This window comes from Ipomoea triloba, chromosome 1, assembly GCF_003576645.1.
Source record: "Ipomoea triloba cultivar NCNSP0323 chromosome 1, ASM357664v1".
NCBI classification, from domain to species: Eukaryota; Viridiplantae; Streptophyta; class Magnoliopsida; order Solanales; family Convolvulaceae; genus Ipomoea; species Ipomoea triloba.
In genome coordinates, this window is record NC_044916.1 from 26,247,245 (window position 1) to 26,261,472 (window position 14,228).

At 33.5% G+C, this 14,228-nt stretch overlaps 1 long non-coding RNA gene across 3 annotated transcripts; it reads right to left on the bottom strand.

Moving 5' to 3' along the window:
• Positions 1 to 214: 214 nt before the first annotated feature.
• On the bottom strand, positions 215 to 4,016 carry LOC116010777. Of its 3 annotated transcripts, none has more exons than XR_004096951.1 (3): positions 3,634 to 4,016; positions 2,192 to 2,267; positions 215 to 507 (listed from the first exon to the last, which is right to left on the bottom strand). It is a non-coding gene; the product is annotated as an uncharacterized LOC116010777 (long non-coding RNA). The 3 variants fall into 3 exon arrangements; XR_004096953.1 differs by having other exon boundaries at positions 2,192 to 3,533; XR_004096952.1 differs by having other exon boundaries at positions 2,192 to 3,542.
• Between the last annotated feature and the right edge of the window lie 10,212 nt (positions 4,017 to 14,228).

The following is a 14,228-nucleotide window of genomic DNA, read 5'->3' on the forward strand; positions in this document are numbered from 1 at the left end:
ACATTTTAATATCACTTGTAATACAATTTACTTGCACTTACGTTCGCTATATAAAACTGCTACTTGCATTTGTAATACATTTTACTTGCACTTCAATGCTCAATTATTTACTAAAATGCCACCGCATTTTTTTTAAAATTAGTGTTTCTGACCCGTTAGATCTAGACATGTGAACGATTGACATGCGTTATCACTTCTCTCCTGGACAAGCATGTAACACCCCAATTTTTACAATCCAAGTTAACCATAATGACCATACAATTATCCTCAAAGAGGTGTTACCGCCACACCTAATCATCCTAGATTAGATGCTCAGGCTAAACCTTTATTACAAACTTCAATATTCCAATAAAGCTTTATCACTATCCAAACTCAATTACAAGGAATTCTCAACTACAAAACCTTAACACAATGAATGAAACTAAACTACCATTCGAAAAAACATTTGCTCTACCATCAGCTCGTAATGGATACTAGCGCGCTCTTGATCAATTGCTTACTCAAATCCTGAAAAACAAGTTTAGGAAATAATATAGGAAACACAAAGTTAGCATAAAAATGCTAAGTAAGGTTCACTTTGCCCCGTAAAATATGTTCATTTTTACTTAGAAAATAAGTATACTTTGTAAATAGGTTTTGATACTTAAAGAAACCGCCTTTTAGGAAATATATATAGCCCAAAGCCTTATAAGAGTATTTTTAAGAGAGTTTAAGAAGTATTTTGGGACCACAACTCATTAAGTAAGAAAACTTCCAATGTAAAGGTTTTCAAATACTTTAAATCAATACTAGACTAAAAGAGAGGATTTTCAAGATAAGGGAGGAGATTCTAAATGTTTAACTCACACCAAAACATGAGATTTTCCCACAATAAGGTTTATAGTTTTTCACAAAATAGTTTACTCAACAACCACACTATACTTTACCCAACAATACTTTCATATTCATATAAGGTAGTAGATTTTAAGATAATAGCATTATATATTTCACGGTATCATAACCATAGTTCATTATACTTAAAACATTGCATAATATAAGATAAGAATAGTTAGCACTTTCAAGCATTATAACCGTTTCATAAATTATTCCCTAATTACTTCCAAATCATAGTATAACAATCATAAGCCACATAAGGCATAATACTTTCTCAAAATGTTTCTAAAATATATATATACTAGTATGGAGGATTTCAAGAGAACATTTCTCACAAGATATAATTCTCAACATAATAGTAGTTTCAAAACATATTCTTCTCTCATAAGTGTTTTCAAAACATAACATAGATATGGAAGAAGTCATAGCTTCATATAGCAATACTCATCAAGAAATTATTTCAAGTATAGACTTTCTCATAAGTCATTCTCCAGAACATATATACCAAATAATCATATATAGGGAGGAATTCAAGTCATATTTCTCAAATATCAATATATCATAATAAACAAGTGGATGTATCCCAATCGTAATCAATCTCAATATCACAACAGTGGGGCAGGGACATCATCTCAGTAAAGCCCTAGTGAACGGTGCTTCCCACACAACCGCCACCACCACCTGCCAGTGGAACCTCACTTCTCACAATATCAATGGAAACAGAACTAGAACCTTAAGTGTGCACACCCCCTAATTGGGATTCCAAGCCCAACGGGTAGTTACTAGTCCTGGCAACCCAGGATTTTTTCTACCAGGTTACCCACCTCATAATCAAATGGAGCCGGAGCTCATATCAACAATCAAGTAGAGCCGGAGCTCAACCTCCAACACAATTCACACAGAAAGGGATAAACCTCCAAATAAGTATATTATAAATATAATTCCTCCAAGATAGTAACATCCTTTCCAAATAGGTTTTCAACAATAGTTCCATTGCCCGCAGGCTATTCAAATATAGCTTTCCAAATAGTAGAATATATTTAATATATATACATTTCCAAAATAGGATTTATATCAAACATACGATTCATCCTCCAATTAAAATATAATTTATATCGCTCAACAATAAACATAGTTTATACCCTTCAAAAGCTATGTAGTTTCATACTCGTATAATATCTCATAGAATTCTCAATATATAAATACATCCATACTCATAGATTAGTAAATCACATTTTCAAAATACTTTTAAGTACGCAAATTAAATAAATAGCTTATTTAAAAGGGCAAAGTAGTTTTGACGGACATAGAAACTTACCTCAAAGCCAAACCTCTCAAAAACAATCACCCGATCCTAGGCTCAACTCTTTAGACTAGTCACTTCAACGGGGAACCTGAGAACCAATCCAAATCTTTATTCAGTTACCAATGCTATCATTAACATTTTTACTTTCTCAACATCATAGATATTCCCATATTATCTCTTTTCCCACATCAAACCTTTCATCACCATCCTTCCATTAATCCATGAACCATTGTCCTACTTTCAACATCATCTCCTTTCATGTAAGGACCCGTTATCACATCCATTATCATTTGGTCTCCATAACCACAACATCACAACTCATCATCACCGTTAATTATAAGCATCATAATATCAGAAACCCATCAACCACCACTAACTCAATATTCTCAACATCATTACCCATCATCCACACTATTATATCATTACCATAATCAATCCTATTATCATCAATAATTACATATTATTAACTAACCGTCATCACCATCATGCTAATCACCTTCATAACACACCCATTAGAACGTAGTTATCATTAATGCTCTTAATTCATACTTAGTCCATAATACCATCAACTAATCATTAATATTAACCATCATCATTGATTAATATTCCATAATCAGCCCACCATTTGCCTTAATCATCATTAATTAATTAATAGCTAATAATCACATCACTAATAATATAATTCATTAAACCAAGATACTTTTAAAGGATGGAATTAGCTTAATTGGAAAGAACTCAATATGTTAAAAGTAAGTATGAGGTTTAAAGTTCAATTCTCACTTTAGACAAATAAACTATTTTCTAAGCAATATTTAAAAAACATATGAGGATACTAATAGTAAGTCTCGAACCCCAAACACTCCCCTTGCAAGACAAGGCCTTAACCATTCCAATGCTACTGCTCTTGGTAACTTGATAAGAAAACAAGTAAATAAGACTGTTGTTCAGTCCTGTTCACCAAAGGAAATTGCAGACTTCTTGGAACCCGAAATTCTATACTGCCACAGCTCCAAAAATACATTCTCAACACCTCCTAAAACTACATTACCATTTACAAACTTTTAAATATGAACTCATACTATTTCAAATGCGAAAATAACACCAATATCAATCCCTAATCATCATGATCAATAATCACCATAGTCACAAATCCATAAATAAATTCCTAACCTTTAATTAGCAATGAACCATAATCTACAATTATTAGTAGTGATCTTAATACTCCATAACCCATGATTATTAACACTAATTACCCACTTAACCACTATCAACATTATCCATAAGCATGCTTTAATATTAAATTACTAATATCATCCATCCTAATCATCATCCTCATTTATCCTCCATAATCAACCTTCATTCACTAATAATTCATTAATCAAGTCTTAATCCCCAATTAAACCATAATCTACCAATAATTAAACCATAAACAAGGTCATTAGCATACTAATTACCTTCCTAATCCAAGATTAAACCACATTAGTCCTGCTGCTTCTCTGGTTTCGACCAACGCTGCTCCGGCCACCACCACTGTCGTCCAAGCTGCCACGCCGGAGGAGGGAAGACGCCGCCATCGACCGTCAACGAGAGAGGAAGGTCACCGCTGCCGTTGGTCGCGAAGAAGACGAGAGACAGAGGAGCCGCCGGTCTGTCTCGCCGCCGTCGCCTGGGCTCGCCGCCGGAGCTTTGCCACCGCCGGACGCCTCGTTGATCTGCTGAGCTCGCTGGTCTGAAATTCGTCGATCGAGAGAGAGACGATTGGGGCTGCTTCGTGAAGAAGAAACGGGAGAGAGGAGAGACACAATAGGGAGCTCCTGATTTTGACCTTTTTTAATTTTTTGCAATGAATCTTAATCCATAAGGAAATGAACATATGCATATATATACTTAGGCTAAATTCATTTTGAGCTTTTATAGTTGGGCTCAATAAGAATTATTTAAGCTAGGAGATTAATTCATTTGGGCTTAGATTATGTTTGGGTCCAAACCTAGGTTTAAAATAAAGATACAAGGGTCATAGATTCGTCTCAGATAGACTTTTGGGTCAAAATTTTGATAAATAAATTTATCTCCTAAATAAGGATTTCAAAAACATATAAATATTTCGTACCGAATTATTTAAAATAAAGAGCTTAAAATATTTAATTATACTCGTGTTTGACGAACATTTCTTGTAGAAATTAAATTACATATATAATTTCATTTTAAAAGCTTAGTAAAATAAGAGTTTAGAGTAAATGATTATTTTTTTTTTGAGAAAAAGAGTAAATGATTTTTAGATAACAAAATTATAAGATATAAAATAATCATTTGAAATTTTAAACAATAACAATTTGTTTTTGAAAGTATTTCGATTAAAAATATTTAAGATCGAAAAATAAATTTTTATTCTCAAAAATATTTTATTGAAAGAAGAATTATTTAAAATATCAAGATGTTACAATCCACCCACCTTAAAAGAAGCTTCGTCCCCGAAGCTAAATCCATTTTGAGATTAGGAAATCAAACTAAGATGAGAGTAAGTAGAGAAAATTGCATTTAAGTGAACATACTCAAAGAAAAAGAAGAGCTAGCATTACTTACACGAGAGGAGCTCACTGCCAAACCCTTCTTTTCCTTGCATTTTGATTCTGCCTGGGGCGTGGTGTTGCCCTGCTGTTAGACATGTATGTCCTAGGAGCCAACATTTATTGTTTTTGACATTAATTTCTTATTAAATAAATATAATAAATAATTATTTATTTATTTTATTAAGGCTTAATTAATATTTGATATTATTCCATACAAATCTTCTTAATTCTTCATTCTTAAGTGTTAAGAATATGAGTGACGAAGAATTAATAAATGAAGTATTGTAAAATGTTCCTAGTCATAGGAATTCTAATTGGGCATTAGAATTCCGATAAGACTAGCACATTGTCCTTCTTATGGTGAGTCTCATGTCATTCTGTATGAGATACAGAGAGTGGACATGTGGATGATTGTTAGAGAACAAGTCATTGAACATTGACTGACTACAACGTACCGCATGGTGTTTACCTACGTGTCATCGGTATGCTGTATGTTACAAGTATGCAATAATCCTTTGACTTGAGACGACATGGTTGTCTCGTACATATGGTGGACTAGTTTTTGCCAGTATGCGTCTTTTGTTCCTTATGGGACTATAAGTGTACTTGGTGGCCTAGTTCAGTGTTGTACGGTGACATGTGTGCGTTCAATAGAGGATCCACCGCCTTGAGGTAACAAGGATGTTCCAGTCTATTCAATAATCATATAACGAGAATCTCTGGCCAGAGTATAATGAAGTTGGACTTCAGGTTAAGAATATTAAATAGACATATTGACCGGGTTTATGGGTTTGACCAAGTTTGACCATGACCTTTACCTGGTTCGGAACAAGTGTTGTGTGGAAGGAATGTTGCGTGATATTTGTAACGGAAAGGTTCATTATAATATATTAAATATATATTCATTGTTAACTAGGTAGGCATGACATACTGCAAGGTGTCACTCATGACTTACGAGTTATTTAATAATGAGTTATTAAATATTACTCGTTGTTAGTTGGACTATGAACCTAGAAAGTCACACCTTAATGGTTCGTGGTAATGCTGAGAACTTTAAAAGAAATCGATAAAGAGTTATCGATATTGAATTAATACATTAATATTTGATTAATGGGTTAATTCAATATTGGGTAGTTTTGGGCTTTTAAAGGCTAGCACTTTTGGGCCCAAACCAGGCTATATATATATATATATAGTCTTACCCTATTTCTTAAGTTGAAGAGAATATACAGAGATTAGTCTGGAAAGGAGTTTCACGTAGAAATCTCTGGGAGTTCTCGCGTCCGACCGGTGGACAGACTAGAGGCCGGACGATTGGACGGTTTTAATTCTGCCAAAGCACGCTTCAAGAGTAAACCTTTCTAACTTCTTCTTTATACATAGAATCATGAAAAAGTGATTTGATTTTTCCGCTGCGCTTGTATGTTTTCGAACACCTGCTTCACACCCTCAACCTGCTCCATCCTAGAAGGAGCTTCCTGTAGTTGACTAGGAGTCCCAGTCACGGTTTGCACATTCTCACGAATTGGAACTTGGCTTGACATATTATCAAACACCTCCTGAGCATTTATATTGGGTTCAGGTTGGGTCTCATTTTCAGATTGGACCAACTGCTCTGTCACTCTTGCTGGAATAGAACCATCAGCCACATGTTCTATCACTTCTACTGCCCCAGGAGTTGAGACAAGCTCCCCTTCTCTCAATTGTTCAGTCGCTATAGCCCTAGAACCAGAAGCATCCCCTTCCCCCTCCTGAACAATTACAGTTGGATTCATTCGTGACTCTTCCTCAACTTGGGTCTGCAAACCCAATCCCCTCAATCGTTATATGGCAATGACTTGAAAATCGATATAATGTAGAGAAAATATCATTTTTAGTCCCTCAACTATAATACATGTATCAATTTTGATTATTGACTATTAAAAATTTCAAAATAGGTCCATGACTATTCAATTTGTATCACTTTTGGTCTTTGACTATTAACATTTTCAAATTAGGTGCCTGACTATTCATTTTGTATCACATTTGGTCCTGTCATTAAATTTTCCGGTCAAATTTCCGGTGAAGTCATCAGGGGTGACTGGCGTTTTCTATTTTATTATTATTTTTTTTTTATTTCTAAGTTTTTTTTTATTTAAAAGTTACGGAGCATTAAAATAATTTTTAAAACAAAAATTAAATAAATTAGTCGGTCACCGGTGACTTCGCCGGAAATTTGACCGGAAAATTTAACGGCAGGACCAAGTGTGAAACAAAATGAATAGTCATGCATCTAATTTGAAAATTTAAATAGTCAAGGACCAAATGTGATACAAATTGAACAGTTATGCACCTAATTTGAAATTTTTAATAGTCAAGGACTAAAATTGATACATATATTATAGTTGATGGACTAAAAATGATATTTTCTCTATAATGTATATGGAATTGACTTGATATAAATTAAATAATTTTGTATAATTTAAAAAAAAAAACAATTCAGTTGAAAATTTTTAATTCACAAATTTTTTCTATTTCAATTTAGGTCGCTTTAATTTGAACTGATTTGATTCAATTAATTTTCAATATATTCATGAAGTTGAAACAATGAAGATTAAACCACCCAGATATAAAAATTCACATGCAATGATGCAAACATAAAAATCAATGAAGTTTCATGAGTCGTAAAGGAGTAACGAGTAACAACATACGGAGTATAACAAAACAAATTAAATGAAAACAAAATAATGAAGCCATACCTATTCCGTACAGGGGATAAGGATATATAGAAACCTATGTCACATTTAGCTATATATGTTAATATTGTTATCCAGTTGAAAATTGTATTTAAAAGAAAAAAAAAAAAAAAGCGCTAAAGGACAACCTCACTGCAGCTCTAGCTCACCAACAGCACAGTTCTGTAATGGGGCACACCCACCAACCCACCATATCCTCTTAAAAATATGTGTATTTGTCATATAATAATCTATATTAATTTGTCCAAAACAAAAGAATAAATGCAAAAAAAATTAGACAGATCATCCTTGAGGGTTTGTTTGGAAGATTTTCAATTCATTGAATTTCAATTCAATGAATTTTCAAATTACATTGTTTGGTTGGAAAAAATTGTAATTCCGCGGAATTGCAATTCCTTCCGAATAATGAATTGCAATTCATGGGTACCACCCATGAATTGCAAGTCAATAGAGAGGATGGACAATTTTGTTGGTGTAAAGACAATTTTGTCCATCCTCCCATACTCTTTGTCTTTTTTTTTAAAAAAAAATTTTGAAAGAATTATTATTATTATTATTCTTTTTTAAAGAATTATTATTATTATTATTATTATTTTGAAAGAATTATTATTGATTGGGCAACCTAGTCAACCCTGTAAAAATAATGAATGATCAATTGGATAAGGAATAAAATAAAAGTTAATGGGGCAACCCTAGTCAAGTTGGTCGGAATGTTGACTCGATAATCACAAGGTTACAAGTTAACCTCTCAACTGGCCTATTGGTCTTCTTGGTGTAAGACAATAATCTATAGAAAACATAGACGGGTTTACCTTCTTGTGGCCCTTTAGTGACCAAAGTCACAAGAGTTTTCTCATCACAAAATTAAAAAACCATGAAAGTTAGATATTTTGTAATTTATAAAATTTATTCGATTATTTTATTATGGCAACATAAACATCAATGAAATACATGGTATAAATACCTAGTAAAATGCATCTATAGATTGTTTTTTTTTTAAAAATAATGTATACTCATCATAGTATTTATTCATGGTATAGTCCTACATCAATAGATACTCCTTTTCTTTAATTATATATGTGTGTATGTATGTATCAAATTGTGAGATGAGGAAATTTTTTCCGATCAAGTGTGGGTGCTGATGGCATTAGTCGGAGATTGAGAGTGTTTGCTGCCGTCATTGCCTGAAATCACTGTTTCCATTGTTGCTCTTGTGAGTCGGAGGAAATTCCGAAGATGTCCTCTGACTCGGACCTGAAGGCGGGACGATGACCCCTTTCGGGAGGGCACTTAAAATCAATCTACCATCCATCTTCTTTCCCTCTAGTGACCTCAATAACATTCTTGAATCCAATATAATGCCAATGCATAATGGGCTAATAACATGCTTAAAACAAACGGAACCATAATGAATCCAGACATTATATATATAGAGAGAGAAAGAAAGAAAGAAAGAGGGAGAGAGAGAGAGATGTATTTGATTGCTAGAAAGAGGGGAATTGAATGGAGCTTAGAATGGGGAGAAAGATGAAGGGAGCTAAGCATGTATTTTTAAGAAGAAAATGTTGGCAGAAAGCAATAATAATACTCCGTATAATGAAAGATATGACAAACTAACTATATATGTATAGATAAATTATTGTATACTGTTGTGATACATAGCTCTAAAGAAAGAATTTGGTTAAATGTTATATATCATCTGCAGTGAACCAACAATGGTATGGTTAAATGTTATATATCATCTGCAGTAGTGAACCAACAATGGTATGGTCAATGGTGTACACGCAAAGTTTTCGATCAATTCCTTTATGCATTATATTTCTTCATATCTCCGACCACAAAAACGCTAAAAGTAATACTGTATGTACTCCTGCTCACTTTCTACTCCATCTTTTATTCCCGCTTGAGGTGCCAATTCTTTGATTGGTTTAAATAACAAAGTGAGACACTGTTATATTCATTCACTTTTATTTACCTAATAAAATTTGTACACTCGGGAGTTATACTTCATGAGAGTATCATTTTTTGTGTATATAATGATTAATTAGGTGGGACCTACCTCAAAAACAAACTTTCAATGATTATTATTGGGAATTTAATATTTATACGCTAATGGTAAATGTATAATATAATTCTGATATGATCTTTAACCATGTATGGGTATACTAGTTTTTCTTATGCGCGATGCGCAAAAAATATGTGCCCGATAAATGACTAACATATAACTCCAATATATAATATGTATATATATTATTATTATTGAAGAAAATAAGAAAATATATAATGGATGCATGTTCATGGTAACAACAGTGGAAAAGATAACGGAAGTTATAACGGTAAGGGTATATTTGTCTAATATATTGTAAAGTACAACTTTTATAGCATAATGTACAAAAAAAAAACTCAACGGAAATGAGAGCATAAAATCTCATTTTATAAAGAAGTCCATGCTCCATTGAAAGGAAAATTAGTAATGCGAGATACCAACATCTTTAATTTTCTTTGCAACAATTAGTTCTCAATTATTGTATTAGTTATTTTAACCAGCTATAGTATTTACAATTTCAAGAAAAATGTTTGGTAAATTGTATATTTATTGTTAGTGGGTAATATATCAAACAACTTAAAAAAGACATGAATATTGTTGAGATTTTGGTGCCCGTTGGCCATTAGCTCCTAACCGATGGACATTGCAGGTAAAGAGAATATAACAGGTAAAGAGAAAAGAGATAGAGAGAGAGCAAACATAGAGAGAGGAGTGCTTCATTCCAGTAAAAATGTGTATGGTTACAAGGGACATATATATAATATAAACAATAACGAAAAGATATAATGGATACATTAATACAGAAATTGTTACAACCGTTATATACTAAATAATAATGTCCACTACTTAATATTATTTATAACACTCCCCCTTGGACATTATTTGACAATGATCTTGTCTTGTTGAAAACTTGCTAGGAAAACCCTGTGGGAAAAACCTAGACATAAAAGAGTACAAGGTATATGAATGGTATATTCAAATACTTTCATGCCTCGTTAAAAACTTCACTAGGAAAAACCACGTGGGAAAAACCTAGTTGAAGAAAAGAGTACATGATATTTATAAACTCATATATAGTCCTGGTTGCCTCATTAAAACCTTACACTAAGAAAACCCAGTGGGAAAAAACTTAGTTAAGGGAAAAGAGTACAACCATAACTTGCTGCGTTTAATATTCAGGATTTATAAGAGTTGGTGGTCTTCTGGACCAATAATTTATGTGTATGTTGTTGCTCCCCTTGAAGACAACAATTTTCCTGATTGCCTCATTAAAAACCTTAACCTAAGAAAACCCGGTGGGAAAAAACTTAGTTAAGGGAAAAATAGTACAATCATAAGTCTTCAGGGCATAATCTTCAGGATTTCGGGGTTCGTCTATTTAAGTATTTATTTGCAACTTTCTCCCCGTATATCATATCATACTTATTCATATGAAATGCGTTGAAGACATCTTTCTAAAAATAGACTGATTGGTGTATAAATTCCTTTCAAGGAAATACTCGATTTGCAGGTCGAGGTGATACTTGGTTTACCAAGTCCTTTCATTTCATTTTTAGGGTTAATACCATTAAACTCTTTATGATGTTTATAACACCAACATATGTTGAGATAATGATTAGTAGCCTCTCAATAGGTACTAACGGTATTACCTTGATTTTTACATTTTCCTGCTTCAGAAGAAAATTACTTAGTTAATTGCTTTACTATTAAGTAAAGCCTTTGTACTTCAACAACAAATATGCTGTAATATTATTTTGAGAATTATAAATCCATCGAGGATCAAATTTAGTAATTTTATGCTCATTTACAATTCAATAAAGAACACTTATGGTACATATTATGATGCGGCGCAACATAATGAAGATCCATTGAGAGTACCAATTGGGCCAATCACAAGGCCCAAGTCCAAACAATTAAAGCAACTCTTCATTGGTGATGTTCAAAGATGGTGGAAATCCAAGTCAAGCCCAATTACAAAAGATGAAGAAGAACTCAAGGCTTTTAGTGCTAATTTTGGAATTTAAATTAGGCCCAAATCAGCCCTATTATTTGTGTTCATCATTATTTTAAAGTTGTTTGGCATGAAAGAGAAAACACTAGTTTGTATTTAGAAAGGATTCCTTAAATCCCTTTCTAAATAGGACTATATTTACTTGCTTTTTAGATTAGGTTTAGGACTCTTTTTCCAATTGTATTTAGGATTATAATGATGTCCCTATACATATAAATAGGGCACAATCATATCAGTTTAGACAGACTTTCATTCAATAAAATTCTTAAGTTTTTCTTTACAGTGTAAGAAACCTTATAGCTAATTGTGGACTCAATTAGTGGCTAGTCGTGGACTCAACTAGCAAATTGATTCGTGGACTCGAATCAACCTTCCTTTCTTCAACCTTAGATTTAGGTTCGTGGACTCGTTCTTGAATCGAAGGAAACTAGATCCGACTCTAGTTGATTGAAGATTGCATCATCGAGGTACTTGAAGCTACAATGGGATTCTTCTAAGTCTTTGAGGATTCGAGACTAAGGGTTTCTTGTGAGGTCTAAGGTATTTCGATCCATCTCTATCCTTACTTTGGGAGCTATCTTAGGACAATACTTCATCTTTATTTGAACCTTGGACTAGGTTCATATCAATTTGGTATTCAGAGCCTAGGTTTATCTCATAATCATTACAAATTTGGTTCCCTAGGTTTCCTAGGTTTTATCAAAAAAAAAAAAAAACACATCATTCCTATCTCACTTTTCTTGTCTTATATACATCACAAAACCCCAAAAAAAAAATTCTTGCATTCTTGATTGTGTTCTTGAATCTTGATATTTGTTATTGAGTTTCTTGAAAAACTATCTCAAAATAGTTTTCCAATTTTTCCCACCCAATATCAACGAAATCCCACCCCTCTCAACCACCATATTACCAAACATTCTGTCAAGAAAACAAATCCATCTCACTCTTACTTATATCCAAAGCACATTTACGCACAATCACGTTGAAAGCACACCTTGTCCAGATTTCCGCATTCTGTGACCAGTTTCAGAAATTGACCTATATCTAGAGATCTGCCAGTTAGTTTTATGTGAAAGTTTGATATGTTGTATATCTCTTCTTGGGCGTTCTTTTGATATATTATACACTTGCTAATTCATTCTGGTCTATGAGATATTGATCTTCAAAGTCAGGGTAGCGTTTCTGTTTTTCTGGGCGATTCTTGAAATTCTTGATTTCTGTTTTGAAGGGCTTGTGTGATCCTCTTGGTCCGAAAGTTTTTTTTGTGATGTTTTCATTACTTATTTGGAGGATAATTATAAAAAAAATCAAAAAAAGCAAAAAAAAATCAAGAAAGTTTAAAAAAAAAACAAAAGAAAAGAGAAAGAATAAGGTTGGGGAAAGAATCTGGTTGGTAGGAGAATCTTGGAGGGAAAATGAAGGGGAAAAGTATAAGGTTGGAAGGAGTTCTTGATTCCTATTTGGTTATGGTACACTTGAACCCTGTTACATTCTATTTGTGTCTACCTTATGATATTGGTCTTGCATACCTTTCTGCCATACTCCTTTCTTTTGATATTGGTCTTGCATACCTTTCTGCCATACTCCTTTCTTTACTCTCATGTCTTGCATACCTTTCTGCCATACTCCTTTCTTTACTCTCATTTTTCTTTCAAATCCTTCTTAGTTTCTTTACTTGTATTGTCCTTTTCTTTCAAATCCTTCTTAGTTTCTTTACTTGTATTGTCCTTTTTCTTTGCTTCTTGCTCTCAATTTTATTACCTACCTCTCGATATACCCTTACTTTCAAAGACTTGTGAAGTTTTCCAAGGTACGTTTCTTGAACTTTGAGGTTGAATCCATATCAACTTGAGTTTAGGACTAGAAATTTTCCTTTTTGGAAAAAGGCTTGTGAGAGTATTTGCCACCCCGAGCGATACACGAGTGGAGTGTGTGTTTGTAAGAGTGTGTAGTGTACTTCCAGAGCCATATAATCCACCTTTTACCCGTGAGTTGAGAATAGTTAGGGAGCGAGCCAACTTTTTGGTTTAACTAACATGACTACTCACATATCTTATTGTTTTTCCTCTACTGATGGCTGAACAGGTTCGAAACACACCTCAGATATTAGAGCCCAAAATAGATGCTCTAACTTTCGCCATGGAAAGGTTACTCACACGAATAACTAATTTGGAGCAACACCCTCAACAAGTGCAATCACTGCACAATGATGAGCGACACCTACCACTAGCAGGAAGAGTGGATCCTAGATGTCAAACGATCCAACAGCGTATTGTAGAGTTAGGAAACATTAACCTTGAAATTCCTAACTTTACTGGTGAGAAAGGACCAATCGAATACATAGAATGGGAGAATGTTGTTGAAACTCTTTTTGATTTAAAACAATATTCTGATCTTGCTAAAATTAGACTAGTTGCTACATCTTTTAAGGGGTATGCAGTATCTTGGTGGCGAAAAAGGAACAGAGAGAGAGTTGCTAATTTTATTCCCTATGAATCTTGGGTTCAAGTGAGGGAAGATATGCGCCTAACCTTTCGTCCTAAGTCTTTTTTCTATGATCTTGAAAGAAAATTGCAGGGAACCGTGCAAGGAACGATGTCAGTTGATGAGTACCACCAAACTATAAATATTTTGCTCAAACAGGGACACATACACGAAGAAGAGGCAATAATTGTTGCCCGTTTCT